Source organism: Pelophylax lessonae (genome assembly GCF_965119305.1).
Source record: "Pelophylax lessonae genome assembly, chromosome: 11".
NCBI classification, from domain to species: Eukaryota; Metazoa; Chordata; class Amphibia; order Anura; family Ranidae; genus Pelophylax; species Pelophylax lessonae.
The window spans coordinates 37,485,447-37,507,340 of NC_138778.1; the positions used below are offsets into that span (position 1 = coordinate 37,485,447).

The 21,894-nt window shown below is 44.8% G+C and overlaps 1 protein-coding gene across 1 annotated transcript in view; it reads left to right on the forward strand.

Moving 5' to 3' along the window:
* Window positions 1-1,780: 1,780 nt before the first annotated feature.
* The window catches only part of MYL9 (myosin light chain 9), a 51,467-nt gene continuing 31,353 nt past the window's right edge, over window positions 1,781-21,894 (forward strand). The window contains exon 1 of the mRNA XM_082272055.1: window positions 1,781-1,842. The gene's annotated coding sequence lies outside the window, so the exon portion shown is untranslated. The remainder of the gene's footprint in view (window positions 1,843-21,894) is intronic.

The window sequence follows — 21,894 nt, forward strand, 5'->3', positions numbered from 1 at the left end:
AAATGTAATTTTTTGTAATTTTTCCCAAAAAAATGGCATTTGAAAAACGCGATCGCGAGAGCGAGAGCAATAATTAAAAAAAAGAGCTACACTCTAACTCTAAACTAGTAACCGTTAAAAATTTTTAAACCGTCGCCTATGGAGATTTTTATTGACTGTAGTTTGTCGCCATTTCATGGGTGTGCGCAATTTTAAACTGTAACATGTCAGGTATCTATTTACTCGGCGTGACATCATCTTTCACTATATGCAAAAAAAAATGGGCTAACTTTACTGTTTAGTTTTTTTTAAAATGAAGTGAAATGTAATTTTCCGTAATTTTTGCCAAAAAATGGCGTTTGAAAAGCGGCTGCGCAAATACCGCGCGACAAAAAATATTGCAATGACCGCCACTTTATTCTCCAGAGTCTTTGCTAAAAAATATATATAATGTTTGGGGGTTCCAAGTAGTTTTCTAGCAAAAAATACTAAAAAATATATATATATATAATGTTTGGGGGTACCAAGTAGTTTTCTAGCAAAAAATACTGATTTTAACTTGTGAACAAAAATGTATCAAAAATGGGCTCAGTCCTTGAGTGGTTAAAAAAGCTCAGTACACCTTTTTTTTCTGAGTTAACTACAGCCCATTCATTGTAATGTGCCTATTCACGCAGGCGCGTAAATGAGCGCCGTGCATTCTTCAGTAAGAACAAAATAGAAAAATCTGCATTTTTGGACAGTAATTTGCGCAAACATGCGCGATTGCGAACAAATGAACGCATACGAACATACTGTTAATCTGCTAAAAAGCTAATTTGCATATTTTACAAGAACGCGAGAACACATTTGCGCAAAAAGACACAAATTTGCGCATATGCGCGAAGATGCACGCGAATGCGCGGATTTCAAAAAGACAAATACACCTGAAAAAGGAGATGCTCAAACACGGAAGATGTCTAAGACCGCATTCACATTGATCCGACTCGGACCGCGACTTGTCAGCCTGACAAGTCGCGGTCCGTCACGCTCCCATTGTGTAGTACAGGAGCCGTTCTAATAGGAGCGACACAAGTCGCTCCGACTTAGAAAAAGGGTCCTGTACTACTTCGGGGCGACCTGGAGGCGACTTGCATAGACATTCATTTAATGATGTCCGTGCAAGTCGCGCTGCACGTGACTTCACAGGTCGCCCCCTAAGTCGGAGCGACCTAGTGTGAACCGGCACTTAAAGTGCTGCATAAATTAACAGTGGTATATAAGTACCTGTGATAAAAAATAAATAATAATAAATAAATAAATATAATAAAAATAAATAAATAATAAATAAATAAATAAATAAATAAATAAAGCAATGCAAATATTGTGCTATTCAGGGAGGGATATTCAGCTGGATCTGTTCCATAATGTTGAAGACATTTCACCACTTTTTAAATAGCTTCTTCAGTTGGATGAATGGAGAAATATTTTTACCATTACAGAGCAGGTCTAGTTACATGTGACTGACCATTACTATACCATGACCTGGATAATAGGAATCTTCACTGACAATTCTAAAGGCATACGTTTTAAAATGAACCTTGCACCTTTCCACCATCTGTTACAAAGCATCATTAAACATTAATGAACATTAATTAATAAATAAAAATAATAATAAAAGAACACAGCCTAAGAGTAAAAGTGGCCTTCAAACCGTCCACCGCACCCCAGCCCTATACATTGAACAGCTTACCTTAGGTGTGCTCCTTATACTTTGTCCTACACCTTCCTGGATCCCTCCCATTACCTGTCTGCAGTGATCTCATACTAGTCACTCCCACCGCACAGATCACAGGAGAGGCACAGAGGCAGACACAAGCACAGGTAAGGCAAACAACCCCATATATTATATAAATCAATGGTATATAGAAGGATATTTTCACCTATTTCCAGCACAGAAAGTTTTTAAAACTCTATAGAAAGTAGTATACTACCTTGATGGTTTAAAATGTACAAAAAAAGCAAGAAATTTGTGTTTCCGAGTGACAGACAGACCTAGTAGAGCATTTCATACATTTCTCATGATAAGAGTGCATTGCAGTGTCTGTATGAAATAGAGATACTAGAGAATTTTTGCTGGAGGGGGGCGGTTCATTGAATCGGTATATGTAATCTGCAGGGACGGTGCCAAGTTGGGAAGATTTGTCATAGCAAAATGTCTGTGGTTTTGGACCTTGATCAGCTTTACAGTAAAGTCCTCCAGTACAGTTTATAGAATGCAATAATCAAATCATAATTTATGAACTATCTTATGGTTTTAAAGGTCAACTTCAGAAAAAAATGATATTTCAGTTTTGTGTGGTTACTAGCAAGACGAATGTACTGGCTTTTTATTACCCTAAGAAGTCAGTAATGGTGTCCTCAACCGACAAAGAGGTCACACTTCCTCGATACATTGTAACATATTCAATAAGAAATAAGCAATGAAAGAATTTAGGACCCACTTACACCACAAGTTGCCCTTGAAAGCAGCCAGTGGTGTGCGACAACAGCGGTGCCGATCGGTATCTTATATTGAGTTCTATTGGCCGCAGTGGATTGCGTCACACCATGCTGCACCGCAGAAAAGTAAAGCATGGTAATTTTTTTCAGGGCACACCACCACAATAGGTTGATGTGAATCAGCGTAAAGCCTCGTACACACGCAACGATTATCGGCCGACCGATCGGCCGTCTTTTGTCCAGTGTTGTTGTGTTGGTTGAAATGTGCTCTAGACTTGCACTGGACTTTTGTTGGCCAACAAAAACCAAATTCAGAAGTGATGTCATGTGATGGTTTACTTTCCGTGTGTTTTTTCTTCTCTGAGCATGCCCAGTCTTGCTCATCAGATTTTTGACTGCCGAAATCTGTACTGACTGACGAACAATCGGCCGTTGTGGTGACGGCCAACAAAAATTTTATAGCATGCACACCAGATTTTATTCGGCCGAAAAGTCGCAGTCGGTTGTCGGAAGCATCATACTAACAAGCCGACAATCGGCCGATCGGACGTTGGCCGAAAATTCATGGCCAACAATCGTTGCGTGTGTACGAGGCTTAATAGGAGGTTTTGCAATGGGACTGTGCTGGGCCGCTAGAAAGAAAATTGTGTTTCGTCTTGGTAGTACATTGATTCATTCTAGGACAGACAGAGAGCAGCTGAACAGTTCAAGGCAACCTGTCACCATTGTTATAGATTGGGGTCAACAAACTATGGCTTGAGGACAGGGGCTGACTGGCAACTTTTAGCCCAGGGGGCAAATAAAAACCAGAGGCCCATGGTGCAGTGACTCGGCCACTCTCCCTCTTCCCAGCCTCCTCCTGACCCCCATTCCAGGCACTCTACTCACCAGCTGGGGGGGAGTCTCCAGTGGGGCATGGAACTGCCTCTGCTCAGACACAGTTTACAACATCCATGCTGGGGGGAGGCCTGCACTCTGTCCTTGTCTTCAACCCACACTAGGTAGGTCAGCGGCAGGGACCTTTTTCTTCTCTTCCCCAGGAATCCTTTAGGCATGTCTTTGGCAGAAGCGGTGCAGCCTTTTTTTTATGGGGCATCAGAGAGGCCCAGGGGGCAATCTCCCCCCTGCCCCCTGGCCCAGTCCTCCCCTGCTTGAGGATCCAAAAAGCACGCAAACATGATCAGGGAAGGAAAAAATATTACCCTTTCCCCCTGACCTGGGCAGCCAAGTAAATAACTAAATAGGCAAACCTGCCTACATGGGCAGCACTGTGGCTGAGTGGTTAGTACAGCTGCCTGGCAGCACTAGGGCTGTTGGTTCAAATCCTAACCATGACACTACCTACTTGCAAGTTCTTTCTGTACCTGCAAGGGGTTTCCTCCCCACACTCCATAGACATGCTGGTAGGTTAAACATGGCTGCAGACAGGAAGGCAAGGATCATACTAGACTATTGAGACCAATGGAGAGGAACACTGGGGAAGAACGCTGAGAGGATCTCACGGCTATTTACGTTTTGTATAGGATCTGCTGCCCACATTGACCTTTGTAATGAGGGTCAATGCGATTTGGTAAGAGGCTGTGTGATTGGGTGTTGGTGGTGGTCCTCACAGCACTAATAGAGTAGTGATCGAACAATATAGTTTTTTCGTTGCCGATACCGATATTTTGGTCAATGCATATCGGTTATTGGCCGATTATTTTCGTACATTTAAAAAAAAAAGTTTTTCTTTTTTTTAATTGACAGGTACTCTTTTGGAGGGATATGGGTTTCTAAAATACCCCAAACCCCTCCTCTGCACTTAAAAGCATTCAAAACGCCATGTTTGGCTATTTTGATTGCTGTCCATTTTTTTAATCTAGCGCCAGTACCCGGAAGTGATGTCATGACATCACTTCCGGGTTATTGCATGGATACCTGATCAGAGCCGAATGCAGCTTTGATCGGGTCTTTGGTGGCCATGCAGGCTGGTTGCCCGGGCCACCTGGTTGGATGGGAGACCCGGGCGAGCCACGGAAGGCGGTGGAGGGGGGGGAGACGTCCCCTCCCGCTCCTTGTAATAACAGCTGAGCGGCTTCTCAGCCACATCGGTTGTCATTACAAGACAGCCGACCGTCGGCTATGGACGCCGGTACCGGGGTGATGCCTCTAGCTGCAGGCATCACTCCGGTACAAGTACTTTCCCGAAATATCAACAATATCGGTAACCTCAGGGGGCGATTCCGATATATCGGGAAAAGTGCAAATCGGCCCTCGATATATTGGCTTTGACGATAATCGGTCGACCCCTATAATAGAGGATTATATCAGCGGAAGATCACCTTTAAGCTCTCCCCTTGGATGTGGACACTGTCTCTATGAACTGATTAGCACTACACTTACTCCTACTGTTTCGATCGATCTTTTGCAATATTCAAGATTTGGTGTTGGCTGCTTTTCATGTACATTGATTTTCTGATTTACTATCTAAGCTAGGCGCAGTATATTATCTATAATGCTGGTAGGTTTATTGGCCCTGTATGAATGTGAGTAAGGGGCCTTAGATTGTTATCTCTTCGAGGGCAGGGACTGATGTACAATATAAATAAAAAGCACTGCGTAAATTGACAGCGCTATATAAGAACCAGATATAATATGCGATACTGCCAGTGACACACTTTCAGTCCGAGGGTGACAATGCTCACTGGCCACACTGTACATTATATGTGTAGCACCCTCCTAGATAGGTGCTAGGAAAAGTATAGTTTGCTCTGCCTGCTTCACAGGGGAGCCTGATCAGTATTTAGGCCTGTTGCATGTGTCCATGTGTGATTCATCTGGTCTGAGGGAGTGTCCCCACTGTAGCCAATAGGGGAGCCTGTTGGACAGTGGAGGAAACCCAGCCAGTGACACACAGGCTTTGTGACTGTCCCAGAAGGTTGGCACAGGCAGTGGTGTATCCTGGGATATGTTATAAGCCAAGGGCACATGTGACAGGGTGTCTTTGGGTGGGAAGCCAGGTCCCAGGAGGAGGGTGATGGCTGTCTCTCCTCCTGTCTGATGTGTAAGGTGGTCACAGGCGGTCGGCCTTGTGGACCAGAAGTGTGGTGCTGAGCCAGGAGGTCCAGTGGGTACTGACAGTTGAGCAAGTGGCAGAGCAACCTGAGGAAAAACAGTGTCCTTGAGTACCAGGAAGGGGACCACTCCAGTGAGAGTCAGTGGACGGGAGATAGCACACACAGCAAGTGAGAAAGGGGGTGCCAAGTTAGGACCCTGAAGGTTTAACACAACAAGATCACATTTACTATCTTAACTTCAGTGGCAGAGTGAAGCAACGTCACAGCTAGATGTCCTCTACATTGTGTATAGTTCTAAGTTGGAGTATCCCACTTATCTTTTCTCCCATCCAAGTTCCAATAAAAACACAAAAACCAAATCCCCTGGACTTGTCTGAGGAAAGTGTTAAAGTGATACGTTTCTACAGACTGTTGCTACGGATAACCCAGGGGAATCCAATGTCGGCAGCTCTCTAGGGGGCAGTGCTACATATGGACAAGAGAATGAGGAGAGAACTACAGAGCCCTACCCCGCAGCTGCCTGCATGCAGTGGCACTGCATCTGATAGGACTCTGTCATGTTTGCATTATCATTTTCCACCTGACTCAGTTAATTTTTTCTTATTCCGCTTTTATCGAGATGGGTGCTGGCTGCAGGGTGAATTGGTTGACGTATGAGCGGTCTGTGGCTATGTGCAAATTTTCAGCAAATTTTGACTACTTTTGAATTGCAAAAGTGATCGCAAGCAATTTCGATCTAAAACTCACAGATTTAATCATCAGAAATCAGTAGATTGAAAAGTCAAAACTGAGCTCCAGTACATTTTATTGAAAGATCAAATTGAATGAAATCAAAATCTGGGGAAAAAAAATCAGCAATTTAGTTACAAGTGAGCACCATAATTGATCGAGACAGTTTTGAACACATTGCCGTAAGATCGATTGAAAATACCAGTTTATGTTTACCATTACTGTATGATGAATTCAGGGAATGGATTCAAATGTTGGTGGATGGCTAAGCTTGTTCCGTTAGTTGAGGGAGGAAAGGGGTGAGTTTCATACCTGAAATATTTCAACTTGGAACATCGCTGACACCCAAACATTTGACATATTCCAGTGTCTCTGCACACATGGTAACGTCATTACAATATAATGCTCATGCTGATAGAGTATTAGGCGCCTCTTTAGTACTGACAGCAAAACGATTTTTTTTTTTTTGTGCCCCTCCGCTAGGTAGACCTCACCTGAAAAGGAATTGGATAGTTATTTTTATTTTTTTTGTTTACTCACCTTTTTATTGAAGATCGTAACTACTCACCTCTGACTGCTTCCTCCCTCGGAGCCGCGGCTCACCCCGTCACTTCCTGCCTCGCTATGATTCCTGGGAGCTGAACGTCACAGCTCCCAGGAATCAATGCGACGGCACCGGCCCCGCTCGTCATTTCCGGGCGACGCCGCATTCCCCTGCAAAACAGCTTCTGGGCGCCGCGCCGGAAGTGACGAGAGGGGCCGGTGCGGCGCATTCTGGGAGAAGAAGACGCGGAAGAAGACAGAGAAGAGGACCGCGCCGGCTTCAGCTGCCCACAACAGAGATGGAAACGCTGTGGAAGAAATTTTATAAGTAAGTATTTCTTCTAAAAGGTAAGTGCGAACCGGGACAGATCAGAGGCTAGCCATTGTGGAATGTGCTAGCCCTGACTGTCCCGGGGGTATGTTCGGTAAAAAATAATTTCTGTGCCCGGAACTCCGCTTTAAGAGAGAGCCTATCTATCTTGCATAGCAGGGTCAACTCAACCGGGCAGTCTCTTTCTAAGGTGTCGTACACACGCGTCGAAAATCGGCAGGGAATTTTCGTCCGATGACCGATCTGCCGATCTTCGGCTTGTTAGTATGATGCCTCCGACAACCGACTCTGACTTTTCGGCCGAAAAAAATCTGGTGTGCAGGCTATAAAATTTTTGTCCGCCGTCAAAACACGTCCGATTTTCGTGCAGTCAGTACAGATTTCGACAGGGAAAAATCTTATGATCAAGACTAGGCATGCTCAGAGAAGAAAGAACACAAAGAAAGCAAACCAACACATGACATCACTGTTGAAGTAGAATTCTGTCGGGCGAGAAAATTCGTGTGCAGTCTAGGCACATTCCAACCAACAAAACACAACTCTGGACAAAAGACGGATGACCGGTCGGCTGATAATCGTTGCGTGTGTACTAGGCTTAAAGCGGTAGTATCCCGCTTTTTGACACTTTTAACTACAGGTAAGCCTATAATAAGGCTTACCTGTAGGTACAATTAATATCTCCTAAACCGGCACGGTTTAGGAGATATTTGCAGTGCATGCAGCCGCTTACGCGAGCGGCGCATGCGCTCTGAAGGTCCGGGGGGACCTTCAGTTTTCCTTGCCGGGAGCTTGCCGGAAAATCACTCCCGTGCGCATGCGCTGGAGTGACGTCATCGCGGCTCTGGCCAGTCACAGCCCCGGAGCCGCCGAACCTGGAAGAGACGCCGAGGGATCATGGCAGCGCCCGCATCGGTGTCCGGGGGTCCGTGTCGGGGGCTTCGTTCTAGGGTAAGTAATACGTTAGGCTGCCCATAAATGGGTCCGTTTTTTTGTTTACCCGGCCGGCTGAAAGAAAAAATGAAACTGATTCCCCCATCCACACATTTGGAGTGGATGCAGGAATACTCCCAGCTATGTCATTGTATACTAACAGCGTGGAGACCACCCCATCGCCACCCCCCCCCCCCCCCCCCCCCGCCTTCTGCTGTCAGAATACACAGATCAGATTAAAAGGCTGCAGAGTTGATCACCCTGAAAATTTCCAGCTGACCCGAAAAGTTGATCGATTGAATGAAACAGCCATACATGGGTCAAAATGTGTCCAGTTTCTGCTGAACCGGCCAAATTTTCGATTCATGTATGGTCCGCTTTACACTACATTGTTGTTGGTAAAACTAAAGGAAGTTGTAAAGAGATTGTTTAAAAGAATGGCAACATGTGTGGGTACTTTACAAGGGCTTTCACATGCACAAATCAACCATCCCCAGACAAGAAGAAGGTGTATAAGTATTCCAGCTTGGCTCAGCCTAGTATCATGTTTGCTGAGGTGAGTGATACTGTCAGACCATACTGATGCTAGCTTTTCTGGAAAATGGGCCAGATCAGGTTGCATGACATCTCATGTCTATGGTTACCCTTAAAGGACAGAGCCCTTCTCCCTCTTACTTAAAGTGGACATGACCTCAAAAAATTAAGATTTGCTATGTTATAGGGAACATCTAGAAATAGAAATTGTGCCTAAGCAGTAACCTGAAAAAAATGTACCTTTTTGCCTTGAATGCCTCCTGAATAAAGGGCAGTATGCCTCCTGGTATGTGAGGGTATCTAGGCACCCCTGTGTCTACAGCCTCATAGCTGTATTTCTGTAGTGCGAGATCAAATGGCACTTTTCCACTGCAAGTACCGGCTCGGCTCTACTCGGCCCTGCTTGGCCGGGTTTGCTTTTCCACTGCTGGTACCGCATGGTACGGTGTTGGAACGGTTCGGTACGGTACGGTATGGTTTGCTTCTCCACTAAAGTAGTACTAAAGTTAAGTGGGTGGGATAACAACGGGGTGGGTGGGATTCTCTGACCAATCAGTGGCTAGTAGTGACTGCATGCAAAGGATTGTGGGATATGGTACCGGGTATGATACCTCTTGGAACCACAATCGAGTAGGTGCTGTTTTTGAGAGCCGTACCGTTTGGTTCCATGCAGTGGAAAAGCACCACCGTACCGTACCGAACCGTTCCTACACCATACCATGCGGTACCAGCAGTGGAAAAGCACAAAAGCGAGCCGAACAGTTCGGTTCCATGCAGTGGAAAAGCGCCATAAGGCACTGCTGTCTCTTAAGGCCCGTACACACTTGACGGAAATCAGACGAAATATCCTCCGATTTTACTCTCTCCTGCTCAGTGTTCATAACCGTTTTTGGTTGACAGTGCATAAATGTTCACAAAATTTCTTGTCCGATTTTTTTTTTTTTTTTTTTTGGGACATTTGTTCCTAGACTTCCGGGTTGTCAGCAACTTCAGATCATGCGCGGTCTTTCGTATCCGATTTTTCACGGACATACTGCAAACACATTAAATGAAAATTGGTCGTCTGGGGACGGACGATAAAAATTTTGGTGTTTGTCCCTCCGTTTTATTTTCATTGAAAATGTCGGCATTGTCTGCTGAAAGTTGTGTACACACTAGGCGAAAATCGTACAATTTTACCTTGGACGGGAATTTGCGGCAGATTTTCTACTAGTGTGTACCCCACTTTACTGTTTATATCAGGAGATTTAGAGTGAGATTTGGTGAAGTCACTACTGTGCTGCCCATTGTTCTCCTTGCTGGAGGCTCTGACATAAGGAAGCCTCTTCCAAGAAGGCCTCCCACACACATAGTGCAGAACAAGGCACTAAAAGTCAGATTTGGGAAAAGATCAGCTGCACATACCTGTAGTACTGGTGACTAGTCCAGGGGTCTTCAAACTATGGCCCTCCAGTTGTTCAGGAACTACAATTCCCATCATGCCTAGCCATGTCTGTGAATGCCAGTTTTACAATGCCTCATGGGACTTGGAGTTCTGCAACAGCTGGAGGGCCTTAGTTTGAAGATCCCTGGACTAGTCTTTTGCCCCCTGGCATTTTAGGGGCACAGCTTCCAGATCTTAGTTCCTTTTAAGTAAAAATAAATGGTCAACTTTTTAAGTGCCCTCCCCACCCTTGCTGATAAATAGCATAAACTTAAAAAAAAAAAAAAAAAAATGTAACCTGGGAAAATAATCAGGTATAATCACACTTGACTTCTGTTTGGTATCTTACTGACTCAACAGAATGACTTCTTCCCTGGACGCTGATGAAGAGGTGGGCATATTATGTATCTTTTTTTTTTTTTTTTTGTCCTCCTTGGGTCAAAACACAATAGCTCAGCGGAGAGATCGCTGTACTAATATCGGATGTACTGCGGCTCCTCCTGAGCACTTCAGTCTTTTTTTCGTTCGGCCCGCTGGGTTGAATGAAAAAAAAAACAAATGGTGTGTACTAGGCTTTTTATTTTGGTAGGAAGGTGGGCTGAGGTCATTTTATAAAAATAATCCTGTATTCAGAGAAATAAGAGGCTGCCATTGTTGACCTCCTTTAGCTCTCACTGTCTTTGGTTTTAGTGCTTTGAAATACCAACCTGTAACAAGTTTGCTGATTGGGAAGTCACTATGAAGTCAGAACAAGGGTTGGCAGTGCTCCATGCTTGCTGGCTCCAGTGGCCGAGATTCAGCTCCAGACTTGCTCTCAAACCCTCAGCTTTAACTTTTTAGCTGCCCCGACACCCCAGTTCTGGCTCCATAGAGCTGCCCTGACACCCCTGCCTCCAGAGCTGCCGTGACATCCTAGGCTCTGGCTCCAGAGCTGCTCCCACACCCCTGGCTCCAGAGCTGCTCCCACACCCCTGGCTCCAGAGCTGCTCCCACACCCCTGGCTCCAGTACTGGTTCCACACCCCTGGCTCCAGTACTGGTTCCACACCCCTGGCTCCAGTACTGGTTCCACACCCCTGGCTCCAGTACTGGTTCCACACCCCTGGCTCCAGTACTGGTTCCACACCCCTGGCTCCAGTACTGGTTCCACACCCCTGGCTCCAGTACTGGTTCCACACCCCTGGCTCCAGTACTGGTTCCACACCCCTGGCTCCAGGACTGGTTCCACACCCCTGGCTCCAGGACTGGTTCCACACACCTGGCCCCAGTTCAAGGGCTGCTCCCACACCCCCAGCTCTAGAGCTGCTCCAACACTCGCAGCTCCAGCTGAAGCTGCTCCAATCCCCCCCCCCCCCCTCCCAGCTCTGGCTCCAGAGCGGCTCCAACACCCCAGCTACAAGTCCTGAGTTGCTCCGGCACCCCCAGCTCACTCTCCAGAGCTGCAAATCATTGGGAGAGGGGATTTTATTGGCCACTCTTTTCATATGATGAGGATTGGGGTCATACTTAAAGCATGGTTAAACAGGGCAAGGCTTTGGGTCCATAGATGTGGTATTTGCATTAGATTCTTTGTTTAGGCTAAGTACATATTCAAAAAGTACTAAAAGTACCTGTTGATTGTGCCAGAAATGTGGTGTCCTTGTCACTTACTGTGAGCTGAACTGTAAGCAAAAAGAATGTTTCTGTGTGAAGGACTAATCTGATCCCAAGTTTAATGCTTGTGAACAAAGGCAGAAACATTTGAAGTCCAGCGTGGGGGCAACCATGGCTCTTTCCATAGATACAGTGGCAAAGTGATTGTAGCCACCTAGGTACAGGAGGTATGTTATTAGCAGGATTGCCAGATGAAATAAAGGAAATCCTGAAAAAAAAGAAAACTATTGCAGCCACCACATCTAAGGACTCATAAGCTGCAATGTTTGACATTTTTGTTTTTATATTTAGATACTTTAACGGCTTCCTGACTGGCCTATGGTGAAATGATGACTGGGTGGAAGTCATATGGTGTTCTCCCCAGAATGCACTGTGGCACAATCTGTCACCCGCTGTGTCCACCAGACACAGCAGATGACAGATCAGTGTACCGGCCCGCTGCTGGTACCCTGTGATCACTGTGACCAATCACAGCAGATCACATGACAATTGTACACAATGGATGGCTTCCATTCAGTGTGAACTATTGTGTTGATCTCTGATTGGTCACAGTGATCATATGGTACAGACAGGGCCAGTCACAGCCCATCTGTACCATGCGATTATCTCTGGCCAATCATAGTTAATTATAATAGTAAATGCTGAATGGATTTCATTCAGAAAATAAAACGGTTGCTTATAACAGTGAAATTCACTGTTATAAGCAATCATTGTGAGTAACAAAAAAAAAAAAAATCTGAATCGCCTCCTCCTGGTCAACTTCAAGAAACTTGCCATGCCTTTTACTAAATACCTTGAACTGTCTACTTTTTAAAAAGGGGTCATTTGGGGGATATTTGCACAGTCCTGGCATTTTCGGGCCTTATGAAATGAGATAAGTGGCTATAAGCAGTATAGTGTACATATACAGTATATACCACAGTTTGTGGACTCTATAATTTTTCTACAGACTAATATACAGTACACTGATTTGGGTTATTTTCTACATAGAAATATAGCAGATTACATTTTGTTCTAAATTTAAGAACGCATTTTTTTTTCCAAAATTTGCGGCCTTTTTTGCTTTTTTATCAAAAAATAAAAAACTCAGCAGTGATTAAAGTTATTGTGTGGAAAAAAAAATGCTAAGCATTTCATATGGGTACAGTGCTGTGCAATTAGTCATTCAAACCATGACAGCGCTGAAAATTGGCCTGAACAGGAAGGAGATGAAAGTGGTTAAGTTTGGTATTAAGGGTCCCAAAAGTCAGTACACCTATTTTTTTAAGTATTCTTTTTTTTTTTTTTTGTTTTTTCAGAAATATTTTGCATATGAAGGTGCAGAAAAACAATAGAAAAAGGAAAGCCCAATGGCAATGGGCATAATGCACATGAGCATATCAATGTAAACAAGTAACAATTGTATACTTGACAATGTGAAACAAGTCTATACTCCATTCTGCCCCCCGAAAGGGATAGTTGCGCTACAAATTGTCAGAATGCTCCGTGACTCTGCACTTGTGCAAAAACAAGGGTGAAGGGAAAAGATAGGGGGGTACAAAAACAAGGGGGTTGGGGGAAAAGGGGGGTATAGAAGGAGAAGAGATAAAAATAAAAAGGGGGTTTAGGTTAAAACAACACAACAATAAGCACTCTGACTCAAAGAACAGTCATTGTAACCTGAGAAAATCCATGGATCAGAACAAGTCCACTCAAGTCCTTAGTAGGTTAAACCAGGCAACGTATAATTCTGAGAGGAATATTATATGGGCTACCCCTGTGTATTGGACTAACATCCGCACAGGGGCTTCTGTGAGGGCATCTATTAACCTCCAAAAACCAATAGGACCAGAGGCAATTAAAGATTCAAGGACATTGGAGGTGGGGTGGGCCCCAAGGCACGAGGCTAGGAGCCAGTCAGCACAGTGGTGGTGTAATGTATCCAAGTGTCCCAGATACTATAGAAACTTTCATGGCGGGCCCTTAAATGTTGCCATCCAATCCTCCGCAGCCATGATGTTTTTAACCAGGCTGATCAATTCTGCTTGCAAAGGAATATGGGTCGTCTTCCAATGAACTTGGATCAAACACCTTGCTGCATTCAAGAGATGAGGCAAAAATGAGTTGCGAGCACATGAAGCTGAAATCCCGTTGAGGAATCGGGCATCTCAATGTCAAGTATCGCCTTGATTTGGGCTCTGATATCCCAGTACAGGTATTTAAGTGCAGTTCATTGGTCGCAGTTTGTGACCGACACAGGATTTTGTTCAAAATGTAATGTTTGCTGTTATGGTAGAATATAAAGAAGTATGAGGTTTAATAACCCAACCCAGCTACCAGTTTCAAAGTCATTTTTGGGCGAAGTCCTCTTTGAATAGTTATGTTATTGTTCATGCCTCAGCAGTCAATAAATCTCCCTACTGAGCAGATGACATCTCAGTTTTGTTTACTTCTGACACTAGAACAAGAAATGAACATACATAGTAACTTTCAGACTAAATTGGAGGCAGGACAGTATTATAGGGTTTGGCTTAAATATTTATATTTATATTATTAGATTGTATTAGTCACTTCTGGCAGATTGCATTGATTCACTGTGCATTTATGTATTTATTGCCACTAGCCTATTGCCCTGATTTATTTGTCTCCGATACTAGTGAAAACCTCCAGATACCCACGACATATCGTGTTTTCACCATTTACTACATATTCCTTTGCATATTTTCACTTAGGCCCCTTTCACACTAGTGCGACTTGTCCCGCAATTTTGGACCGCAAAATCGCATTACAAGTCGTTTTCCAAGTCGTTTTCCCCATTCATATCAGTGCGACTTGAAGTTGCACCGACTTCAAAGTAGTCCCTGCACAACTTTGGCACGATTTTGAGGCCAAAGACATTCAAGCCCAGTTAAAATCGCGGTAAATCGCGTGACTTTGAAGTCGCACAAGTGTGAAAGGGGCCTTATTGGAAGAGTCACCTTATCTTTGTAGTAGACAGTGCCATTCCCCTCTTCTCTCTTTGTTTATACTCATATAGCCTTTTGGTTATAGTTGAGGGAGGCTGCAGCCTACTATTATTTCACCCTTTCCTTAGCGCGGAGTATATTCCTTTCTAAAAATGTATAGGCCTAAATTTTAGGCTTGAGTTGGGGTTTAATACATGCAAACATCTTTCGCATGACAGAAATCATGTTCCTAGATCAGGGGTCTTCAAACTTTGGCCCTCCAGTTGTTCAGGAACTACAATTCCCATCATGCCTGGTCATGGCTGTGAATGTCAGAGTTTTACAATGCCTCATGGGATGTGTAGGTCCGCAACGGCTGGAGGGCCGTAGTTTGAGGATCCCTGCTCTAGAGCAGGGATCCTCGAACTATGGCCCTCCAGCTGTTGCGGAACTACACATCCCATGAGGCATTGTAAAACTCTGACATTCACAGATATGACTAGGCATGATGGGAATTGTAGTTCCTGAGCAACTGGAGGGCCAAAGTTTGAAGACCCCTACTCTAGAGGGTACTATATGCAGGAGTTTAATTATCTCTCCATGAATATTCTTACACATCTAAAATAGTGATCGGCCAATATCGTTTTTTCGTTGCCGATACCGATATTTTGGCCAATGCATATCGGTATCAGCCAATATGCGGCGATATTTTCGTACATTTAAAATTTGTATTATTTTTTTTTTTTTATTCGACAGGTACTCTTGTGGAGAAATCTAGGGGTCTAAAAGACCCCAAACCCGTCCTCTGCACTTAAGAGGATCAGTCGCAGCAGTAGTGGTGGTGTGGGGGGGATCAGTGGCAGGTGTGGGGGGGGGGTCAGTGGCAGCAGTGGGGGTGGTGTGGGGGAATCAGTGGCAGTGCTGATAGAGGGATGGGATCAGTGTCACTCACTTGCAGATCACTCAGTTCCCCCCTCCTTGCACAGTGGCGAGCTCCTCCCCTTCACTCTACTGACCCTGGGTCAGCTGATTTTTTCTTTCAGTCTCCTTAGTCCTCACATTGCATCTCCCTACCCAACTGAACTCAATGGGCAGGCAGAGAGGATGGGCGGGGCCCATGTGCCTGTGAGTGCGGCCGGAGAGGATGGGCGGGGCGGGACTGTGTGCCTGTCAGAGTGCACTGGTAATTTTTTTGCACTATCTCCCGGATAACGGGTCCCCCTGCAGTGGAATGGAATGCCAGGGCCCCATCACAAGTGCGACTGCTGCGGCCCTGGTAGTTCCGCCCCTGCCATAAATGCCAATGTTGGACAGGGAGCAGTGCTATGCCAAGCTGACCAAGATTTCCCATAGACACCAATGTTAAAGACAGGGAGCAGTGCCATGCCAAGCTGACCAATATTTCCCATAGATGCTAATGAGCACTGAAAGCTGAAAATTGGTCTAGGCAGGAAGGGGGTGAAATTGCCCTGTATTTAAGCTGTTAAATCTATACCAGGCCCTTTGTCTGGTATAGATTTTAAGGGGAACTCCACGCCAAATTTAAAAAAAAAATGGCGTGGGGTCCCCCCCAAAATCCATACCGGACCCTTATCCAAGCATGAAGCCTGGCAGGTTTATCATAATTTGGAAGCCCCCAGATCCCACTCCCCCTCCCATGTGAATGGGTTTTTTGGGGGGGGGGGGGGGGAGGTAAAAAAGGAAAAACCACATAAGACAGTTTTTGACAAGTCCTTTATTTAAAAGAAAAAAAAAAAGTGCCCCTCAATGTAAATCCATCGTCAATCACGACGCCTACCGATCCGAAAAATAGAAAAAATGTCAAAAACGCTTCGCCTCTTCTGAGGCTTCCCACCGTATGCCGTTCTTCAGCTTTGACAGCTGTTTTATAGGCAAGGGGCAGGCCCACCTGGTTATGTCACCCAGTGGCACCGCCCCTTCTAACGTCCCATGTGAGTAGAGTAGAGAGGAGATACATGCTGGGATACTGTATAAATGCACATGTCCTTTTGTAGAAGCTGCCTTGTGGCCTCATGTGGTTGACCTGAGGGCCTTCGAGTCAGAGAGGAGCTGAACCCAGATGTCCTGCAGAGCTGACTGATAGGGAGACACTGGAGTAGATCGGATTCTGCCTACAGTGAAAACAGATCTGTGTCATGGGGCCTGTTCTGAGAGGGCCACCCCTTCTGCTAGAAGAGTCAGTGGATGGGTATCGGTCAAGGGGATGCTATAGACTGTCCTGAAGATAATGTAGTTGCATCAAGTCTGCTGCTAGAGATAGAAGGAGAACTTAATTCCTCTATACAAGTGGCAGTAAAAGCAGTGTGTCTGCTTCCACAAGTAACCTGGTGAGGCCAAGTGAGAGTTGTCCTTATCAACTGTGAATAGTTCAAGTTGGAGTATTCCACTATTCCCTTCTCCCATCCAAGTTCCACAATAAATAGCAAAAAAAACAAAACCCCTGGACTGTTTGAGTAATGCGCAACTGAGAGTAAGGATGGATGAGTGAACTGTCCCTTAGTGACTGTCTGCAGGTAATCAGAGGAGGCCAAAGAAGTCATTACACAGCAAGCCCTATTGGGAACAGTGCTATACATCCAACGTACAGTACATATGACATAATTACAAACAGGGGGAGACAACAGGAAGTGAGAAGAAATCTACCCTTAGGAAGGGAAATTCCCTCCTGTAAGAGTTATCATGGGAAAAAGTTGTCTCCACTGAAGCTTTATCATTAATCCTTGTTTCCACAACAACCCAAAATTGTTAAAATTCAGTTGTCACAGAGACAGAAAGAGAAGTGAAATCTTCTGAACAGGGACATAGACAGCAAAACCAACATTACAGGGGTGTAAACCCTTCCCTATCTATCCAAAAAATGTTTTTTGGCTTGAGCTACACCTAAAAAATGTACCTATTACAACTTGCATACAAATTAAACCTATCCTGTTTGTAATTGCCTGTACATTCATTGTCCTGGTAACCTATGTCTGGAATTTGCAATTTGAATGTAGAAAGGGAGTTTCCTATCATTCACTTTAAGCTACGTCAATGCATACATGTCAGAGACATACATTATGGAGAATTATAGACAGGCTAGTTAATTATTAGCTCTAACAGTAAACTGAATACTCTGCAAAAGAGGAAATGCCAAAGAAATCCCTAAATGAGACTATTATGTAGGCTGATGTTAATGACCTCTTCTGAAAATGCTAAGTGTCTGATGTTAGGCACATCCTCTAGCTTTAATACACTGCACGAAAAAAAAATAAAGGAAAGCTTTTAAACCACTTGCTGACCAGTCTAATTGACTGTACTGCGGCAAAGTGGTTCGTTATCGTTCAGCGACGTAGACCTACGTCGCTGGACTCCTCCCCCTGTAGGAGGCGCGCTCCCGCTGTATTCAGTCACAGCGGGAGTCGGGCCAGGGGAGGGGCGGCGGCGATCGCCGCTGCTCTTCCCCGATCATTGGGGAATCTAGTTTGGAGATCCGCCCGCTTGTGTAAACAAAGCGGGCGGATCTCCTCAGTGACAAGGAGTGACAGATTGCAGTGTTCAGCATAGCTGAACATGCGATCTGTCCCTGTGTCACTCAGTCACCTCCCCCCCCACACGTTAGTAAGCACCAGGCATACATTAACCCCTCCCTCTCCAATAAAATTAACCCCTTCCCTGCCAGTGTCATTTTTACAGTAACAGTGCATATATATAGCACTGATTACTGCAGTAATGTCACTTGTACCCCCAAAAGTGTCAAAAATGTCAGTCAAGGGACCGATCTGTCCGCCGCAATGTCGCAGTCCCGCAAAAAAAATCGCAGATCGCCGCCATTACGCGTTAAAAAAAAAAACACCAAAAATGACAGAAATCTTTCCCTTAGTAAACGCAATAACTTTTGCGCAAACCAATCAAAATACGCTTATTGTGATTTTTTTTTTACCAAACATAGGTAGCAGAAAACAAATTGGCCTAAAATGTAAAAAAAATTAGATTTTTACTTTTTTTTGGGGGGGAATTTCATATAGAAAAATGTTAAAAATATTATTTTTTCAAAATAAATGCTCTTTTTTTGTTTATAGCGCAAAAAGTAAAAATCGCACAGGTGATCAAATACCACCAAAAGAAAGCTCTGTTTGTGGGAAAAAAAGGACGTAAATTTCGTTTGGGTACGGCGTTGCACGACCGCGCAATTGTCAGTTAAAGTCGCACAGCACCGAATCGCAAAAAGTGGCCTGGACGTAAGACAGCAAAATCCTCTGGTGGTAAAGTGGTTAATCAGAGTATAGCATCAAGTCAAGTAAACTCCTGGGATATTTGGTCAGTTAAGTAGCAGAGAGGGTTGTTTATCAGTTTCCGCTGCTTTGGTGTTAATGAAATTAACAGGTGCACTAGATGAGCAACAATGAGACAACCTCCAAAACAGAAATGGTTTTACAGGTGGAGGCCACTGACATTTTTTTTTTTTCCTACTCATCTTTTCTGAATGTTTTTCACTAGTTTTGCATTTGGCTAGGGTCAGTGTCTCTACTGGTAGCATGAGGCGATACCTGGACCCTATAGAGGTTGCACAGGCAGTCCAACTCCTCCAGGATGGCACATCAATATGTGCCATTGCCAGATAGTTTGCAGTGCCCAACACAGTCTCAAAGCATGGAGGAGATTCCAGGAGACAGTTACACTAGGAGAGCTGGATAGGGTTGTAGAAGGTCCCTAACCAATCAGCAGAATCGGTATCTGCTCCTTTGTGTAAGGAGGAACAGGATGAGCACTTCCAGAGCCCTTCAAAATGACCTCCAGCAGGCCACTGGTGTGAATGTCTCGGACCACACAATCAGAAACATACTTAATGAGGGTGGCCAAAGGGCCTGATGTCCTTTAGTGGGCCCTGTGCTCACTGCCCGGCACTGTGGAGCTCGATTGGCATTGGCCATTGAACACCAGAATTGGCCGGTCCACCACTGGCGCCCTTAGCTTCTCACAGATGAGAGCAGGTTCACCCTGACAACAAGTGACAGACGTGAAAGGGTCTGGAGAAGCCCTGGAAACGTTATGCCAGTTCATATCAGTATAGATATGCAGCATGATATTTTTCACCATTGAGATCTGATGTGTTTTTAAAATATTCCTTTGATTTTTTTTGAGCAGTGTACTTTCTGGACCATGGACTTTTCTTCCATGAAATGTGGATAAGGAATTCTGACTTCACTTGTTATATGATTGTGCCAAATCAGTGACAGTTCAGAGTCAGTCCGGGGGTGTACATTTTCAGAAGGAAGCCGGTAATAACCCTGTCTCTCTAAGTACATGTTTCCTTTAAGATATATTTAAACCCAAGAACAAAATTGTAATATATTGCATCTTAGATGCAGTGCCTGTATTTGTTTTCTTTTGTGAACTGTTTTCCATGTATTATCACTTGATGATTCTGCCATTGACAGTGCTATTTCCTACAGTGATGATGCTCACTCTATAGGTATTATGGGTAGCAATGTTGTCTAGGCTCTCTATATTTAGACTACAAATACCTGCCCCTCTCCTCCTCTCCATAACCTAATGGGAAGGGTTTTTGTAGCAGTGGCGGCCCGTCTAATGGGCTTCAAAAAAGGGTGGGCTCGGGGCGCAGAGCACTGTGCCCTGAGCCCACCCAGTTGAGTGACAATAGCGAATGAATATATATATTATCACACTGCTTCTCCTCCCAGCCAATCAGGAAGCAGGTCCTGAGACCCGTTTCCGGATTGGCCGAAAGTAGAGGCCATGCTATTGGCCGAGGAGGAGGGAGGATATGCAGGGGAAGCCACTGCTTCCTGCACTCCACGTCAGTCCGGTGGGTGGTATGGTGTGCGAGCTGGTGTGGGGGGGGTATGGTGTGGTCCGTCTGATGCCCCCGGCCCATGGAGAACCAGCCTCCACTTTTGTAGAGATAGCTAGGAACAATGTAACTGATAAAAAAAAAAAAACTGTAGTACAGGGAGAGAACACAATAAGTTTATCAGCCCACAAGTTTTCTGGCAGGATTAATAGGTTTTTTTTTTATTTGCACTTAGGAGTTATCTACGCTTTATGTTGTATAGAAACGTTTGGCAATGGACGTGTAATAGAGTTCTCTCTCTTTGTATAGATTTTTCACTGATGTCATGCTTGTTTTGTGTATAAATTATTACGCACACATATCCACAAATCTATCTGTAACGCTGCATGCATTTTATGTTTCAAAGAACATGTCTGTGTATTGCTTTGTAAATGTTTATACTTTGTTGTCCTGGCCACTGTGGTTCCTGTATATATATATATTAAAGGGAACCCGTCACTAGAACATACAAGAGAAGACACAAAATGCCCATACAGATTCTTATGTGTGTCCCTAGAGCCCCTGAACCTGAAACGCGTTCAGTTTGCAAATCTTGTCATTAATTGAAGCTGAAGCACTCTCTCCCTGCATTTCCTAATGTATGTGTGTGCCTCCTAGCAGGTCTCTCTCTCTGAGGGGTTTGTATTTCGTTGTGGGAAACGTGGGTGTCCCACTTTCTGATTCTGACTCGCCAACCTTTGCATAGTCTTCTCTCCTGGTTCAGGGGCTTCTGGGGTTCACAGTAGGGATCGACCGATAATCAGCAAAGCCGATATATCGAGGGCCGATATGCACTTTCCCTGATATATTGGAATCGCCCTCTGAAGTTACCGATATTGACGATATTTCGGGAAAGTGCTTGTACCGGATTGATGCCTGCAGCTAGAAGCATCACCCCGGTACCGGCGTCCATAGCAGACGGTCGGCTGTCTTGTAATGACAACCGATGCGGCTGAGAAGCCGCTCGGCTGTCATTACAAGGAGCGGGAGGGGACATCCCCCCCCCCCTCTCGCCGCCTTCCGCGGCTTGCCCGGGTCTCCCGTCCCACCGGGCAACCAGCCTGCACGGCCACCGAAGAAAAGATCCGATCAAAGCCATATTCGTCTCTGATCAGGTCTCCATGTTAAAACCCGGAAGTGATGTTATGAGATCGCTTCCGGGTACTCTGCACCAAATTCAAAAAAATTACAGCATTCAAAACAGTCAAACTTGGCATTTTGAATGCTTTTAAGTGCAGAGGAGGGGTTTGGGGTCTTTTAGACCCCCAGATCCCTCCACAAGAGTACCTGTCAAAAAAAAAAATTTTAGTGTACGAAAATATCGGTCAATACTGATATGCGATGACCAAAATATCGGTATCGGCAATAAGAAAACGATATCGGTCGATCACTAGTTCACAGTGCAGGAATTTTGGTAAGGAAGTACAATGTACTAGAACCTTGTGGTATCTTCTTTTGTCT